General features: G+C 33.0%; 1 protein-coding gene across 1 annotated transcript in view; it reads right to left on the minus strand.

Annotated features, from left to right (window-relative positions):
• LOC143082910 (alpha-1,3-mannosyl-glycoprotein 4-beta-N-acetylglucosaminyltransferase C-like) overlaps positions 1-4,201 on the minus strand; it is a 33,534-nt gene extending 29,333 nt beyond the window's left edge. The window contains exon 1 of the mRNA XM_076258915.1: positions 4,086-4,201. The gene's annotated coding sequence lies outside the window, so the exon portion shown is untranslated. The remainder of the gene's footprint in view (positions 1-4,085) is intronic.
• Between the last annotated feature and the right edge of the window lie 1,799 nt (positions 4,202-6,000).

Raw genomic sequence — 6,000 nt, forward strand, 5'->3', positions numbered from 1 at the left:
TTTCAATCACTATGTATGTGTATGACTGAGTAAATTTACTCTTATTACGTATATAACATACAAAGTCAAATTAAAAACGACAAAAAGCCTTTTAGTAAGAATACTTTGAAAGAGTGAAATAAATAAAACCAAGTTTCAATATGAGTAACATTTTCCAAAGAACATACATACCTGTATAAACCATACAATCACTCACTCGGCAACAATAACCTGACGATGTGCTAACCTTCCACCGTGTTCAATATTGGAATTATGAAAGCTGCCACAACCGATATTTGTTGAAGCTTAAAGCACATGTAATGCATAAAACACCAGCGCTTCATTTGTACGTCAACTGTATGATGCATGTAGCAGAGAGTACTGTACAATAACTATAACATATTTCCAACACTTTCATGCACCATAATGATTATATACTCGATTATATAAACCATGATCTTGTTAAATGTAATTGGATATTCTGTGCTTATCCAAAAATATCACAACTTCTAAATTGTTGAAAATTATCATTTTGCATTAACTTTATTATCATGGTATATATGGCCGGTATAAAGCCTCCATGACTTTATCTGATATATCAATTATTCTCCAATCTTTCTCTCGTAATTATACGCATATATTATTATACAAATATCTTATGACAAAATCAGAGGATTATAAAAGATAAGAAAACTTTTTGATGTTAAAAAAAAACGTTTAAAAGAGTTTTATATTTATTTAAGTCTTCATGTGTTACGATATTGATAACAAGTGAAACTGCGAGCTACTGCTCACTGATGATACTCCCGCCGCAAGTGGATAATATTAATAGTGTAAAAATATGCAAGTGTTCGTAAACAGGAAGTTGTCGAGTGATGATCTATAAACGCATCACACGGTGTAGCAGACTAATATAAACCCTGAAACCAAATTTCAGAAATCCTTGTCAAGTAGTTCCTGAGAAAAATGTGACAAAAATTTTCAACTTGGCTATTATGTGTAAAATGATACAAGTGTTCGGTAAACAGGAAGTTGTCGAGGGATGAATCTGAAAACGAATCAAACGGTATAAATGACTTATATAAACCCTGAAACCTAATTTCAGAAATCCTTGTCTAGTAGTTCTTGAGAATGCGACGAAAATATTCATTGAACTAACGAATGGATGGACAGACAGAGGTAAAACAGTATATCCACCCTTTTCAAAGCGGGGGTATAATAAATTCCCTCATGATAGGCCGTACATTGACCTATAATGGTTTACTTTTATAATTTGTTATTTGGATGGAGAGTTGACTCATTGGCACTCACATCATATCTTCCTATATCTATCATCAAATATTTAGCTTTGACCGTTTCTGATGAACGTCGGACGCATACAATTGTTTTTAAATGTTATCTTCATTTGTCATAAGTACGAATATTATATATAAACTTTGATGTTCCGGGTTAGTTCTGAGTCACTCACTTAAGTTTATGTATTTGATTGGCACACTTACTTGAGAAATTGATCGGTTCAAAAACTGAAAAAGTGGAAAGCTGCTTTCTCTATGAAACATATACTAGTATTTAGGAAGAGCGAAACTAGTCGCATTCAGGACTACCAATACAAGTATCCAATCATGACTTATTTCAACACAGATTTTTGGATAAAGTAAGTCCCTGTCGTAGGAAGTATAAGTTGTACAGATGACTTTCCACAACTTCTCGCTCTATCGTTAAGAAAATCCCTGGATCCACATTAAATAATGAAAATACTGATCGAGAAAAGTCTTTTGGTAAACATTAAGCAAAATTAAATATACAAAAATTTGCTAAGAAAAGATAATACTTTCATGAAGATGAAAATGGATACAAAGCAGATAAACTTTAAAGACCTCAACTACAGGATTACAACATCTGTATATTAATTCTTGACAGAAGTGCAACACTTGCAAAATCTAAATACTAATAGTATATAATAATCACAGAGTGATATAAATAAATAATATTTTGAAACTAAAGGCTCTCAAGAACCTGTGTTGCTCACCTACACATATATCTACCGTGGTTTTGTAAATCATGTAAATTAAGATATTTATAAAGCATGTAGATACCCTAATAATGATTGAGACCAACTTTAGTTAAGTTTGGCCCAGCAGTTAAATTAAAAGAGGGACGAAAGATACCAAAGGGACATTCAAACTCATAAATGGAAAATAACTGACAACGCCATTGCTAAAAATGAAAAAGACAAACAGACAAACAATAGTACACATGACACAACAAAGAAAACTAAAGAATAAACAACACGAACCCCACCAAAAACCGGGACTGATCTCAGGTGCTCAGGTTATCCCATTGTAGTCTTACAATAGTTACTGAAAATCCCTTATCATTATTAAAATCAATTTTCAAGTTGTGACCATTTGAAATTGTTGTTATTACAATTTTTACAAATAGAGTTCTATAGTAAACCGTATCCTCTATTTTCAGCGATGACAGTCATGCTGGTTAGATTACAGGGTCATCAGATACTTTTTAAATCAAGATTCCATATTGAAAATTTTGGCAAAGTTTATTTTTTTTTGGCCTAATAAATAAAGTGGAGACGAGTTTGGTAAAATACTATAAAAAATAGGAAAAATTGTGGAAAATTGCCTACAAAGGGCAATAACTCCTAAATTGGTCAATTGACAATTTTGATCATGTTGACTTATTTGTAGAACTTACTTTGCCGAACATTTTTTTCTAAATTTTCCTTAGTATTACCAGGGTTGTCTGATGCATCTAAAATTTGAGGGCAGATAGAGCCTGACGTAATGAACATTTAAAACTGCTGTCAGATATGCTTTAATTGCTTTAGTTTTAGAGATATAAGCCAAAAACTGCATTTTACCCCCATGTTCGATTTTTAGCCATAGTAGCTATCTTGGTAGATGAGTGGGGTAATCGGATTCATTTTTGAAAACTAGATACCCTAAGAATTTTAACACCTACCACGATCATAAACGAAGAAAATGTCTAACGATTATATACGACAACCTTACCAACCCTGACCACGTCAAATATTTTACTTCAGGCCTACTGAGAACAGGTAGTGTCGGACTATAAGAATATTTTTCAATGGGCATTCATATAATACAGAAATAAGCAAACAGAATATTGATATTTTTGCTTTTGATAATGACTTTATCAGCAAGAATATCGAGAGAAATAGTAAAACTAATTTTATGCGTTCATAACACCGGTGTTCGGTTGTATGAATGACCTCGCGTGCATTTCATTGATAAGTTGAGGCGGATGGACTTGATTACGCGACGTCTCTGCACTTATGTATGAAGTCATTGCCTAATATTTTCGGGTAACAAGTCCGGTTGTCATATTGGGCAGTAAAATAAAAAGGAAAATGTACAAGTTGCCGATAATTTCATTTCATTGACATTCTGTATACATGATTAATGTATTATACAGCTAGTTGGAAACACGAGGTTAATGCATGGCTATCATTAACTTAAACTGCAGATTGCAGACTATAAAATAAAATGCATGAAAAAATTCCCCAAAAACGCAGATTATTTTGGAGATTTAAATGCTAGAGTATTAAAGAAAACGACTTAAAGTCTTTATTCCTACTTAATAAACACTGATTATATTAATATACTCAACTCACCACAAAAACCAAGATAATTTTATTTATCAGGACTAAGAACTTATTAGACTGTACAAGTAATCAGTTGAAGTTACAGGATGGCTGAGTGTCGGGTGGATAGTTTGGTACCTATACTTATCATACATCGATCGATTTGGTCAAATAGTTAAAGGTACGAGGTTCATAATTTGATACGCTAGCTAGCGTATAGGCGCACGTTTCGTCTACATAAGATTCATCTCTGACGCTTAAATCAAATAGTTATAAAACCAAGCATGGAACAAAATTTAAGGGCATCGAGTGACCAAAATACCAAAAGGTTATGCCAAATACAGTTTGATGATTTTCTTGTTCTGCAAAAATGACATTGAACCAAATAATAACTTGCTATATACCAGCAAAAAGTGCATCTCAATACAATATTTCAATTCACATGTGACCTTATTTTATGTAGTTTGAGAAATAAGGTACTCACCTTCTAATGGCACTGAACTCTTTTGACATGTAAATTCATGTATAAGGGTTATATAGAATGCAGATAAACAGCCAAAGACTAGCAATTTGAACTGATGACACATGCAAAGCTTAGTAACAATGTTTCCTCAACTGCATCCCGATCTGTGTAGAGGAAAAAAGTAAATAGTAATATACAATCAACGAAGACAAACAATTCAAAATATTGACAATGACCGCTGCTGAAACTAGATATATGCAGAGCATACACATGTAAGTTTTGGAGCCAGTTAAATCCGCCTCCGTGTATGGAATTCTCTGACTGTTTTTAGACCCATTGGTTGCCTCGGGCTATTTTCCATCAGAAATCTGTGCAAAAAACTCTATTGCATCCAAGATTTTCACCCACAAGAGGGTTTTAGAGGCCATTAACCTCAAAGTTGTGAAATGCAAGCCTCCGGATTGCTCATGTGCATCGTCACAATACAATTATAGTCCGGCTGGTCATGTTATTACTGGTGACCTTGGGGTTGTTGTTCCCGTTTCAATCATAAATTAAAAAAAAAAACTTGTTATTTGTTGTCTCTTGTGCATGGCTGTTCCTGTTGAACGCACCGCTTTCATATTTGACCGATGCAAACATTTTAAATCTACAAACTAGTGATTTTCTTGTTCATACAAAAATGATATTGCTTACCTGCCAAAGGTAAAGTTAAAATATTTAAGTTATAAACGTTTGTTTTCCTTGTAGTGATATAGAATTCAGAGATAGATTTTCATTGATTCATAAGAAGGTATAAATCTTTATACATACACTTAACTATTATTGTAGAAATTCCGTTCATCACTACAGGTATCCTAGATTTTTAATTTATGTAGTTCTTTGGTTGTTGTTTGTGAGTTTTGATGATACTAATTTCTGTTCATTCCACACATACAGTGATTTAAAATCATATCAACTGCATTTGAATATATGCAAACAATAACTAGATAAACTTGAAAAATATTCTGGCATTTGTACATGAACATTTGAAATATGTTTAAGGAACCGATCCATTTCAATAGTATAATAACATATTCAAACAAGATATGTACAATGCCAATCCACTTTTTCTGCTCTGCCATACGCGTGCGTATACTTCCACATATTTCATATTTGACAAACGGTGATGTTCGCAAACAACTTGAAATTGTTACGCTGTATGTATTAAAGACACATATGAAGTTATGAATTGAACACTATGTTTGATGATTTAAATGTAGGAGGAGCTGGCCGGACAAACCATGATATCTTTACATAGCTATTACAGAAAAAAAAACTACCATTCATTTTCAGAATATTTGCAAACAAATCAAAATACAGTAGCCCTGTACACCTCCATTATGTATTTGAGTATCCTTTGAAATATTTAAGTTGTATCTACAAAATTGTAGGAGGAGATAGCCGACCAAACCATGATATCTTTATACAGGAAGTACCAAAACAAATGACTTAGTCCACTTATTGTCTTTTTCAGAATATTTGAAAAAAAATCAAAGTCCTGTGACCATGTACACTTACATTATGTGTTTGAACATCCTACACCATATTAAAGTTGTACCTCCAAAATTGTAGGAGGAAATAGAAAGACGAACCTAGGGCCGTGTCAATGAAAGTATCCTAGGACATGTCTTAAGATAGGTCTTAGGACATTATTTAGGATGGTCTTAGGACGTGTCTGCGACATGTCTTAGGATGTAAAACAAAGCTGTCTTAGGACAGTCCTAACTACGATGATCCTAGGACCATCCTAACACATTTATTTAATAACAAATATATGTAGAGATTTGTATGACATAGATTGAATTGTATTTTAGAACCTATATGTAAAGAGAGGGAGGATGACTCTTATATAGAAAACAATTAACGTAAAATAAAAGTTAAAGTTTTAACGGAA

The sequence above is a fragment of the Mytilus galloprovincialis genome, chromosome 7 (genome assembly GCF_965363235.1).
Source record: "Mytilus galloprovincialis chromosome 7, xbMytGall1.hap1.1, whole genome shotgun sequence".
NCBI classification, from domain to species: Eukaryota; Metazoa; Mollusca; class Bivalvia; order Mytilida; family Mytilidae; genus Mytilus; species Mytilus galloprovincialis.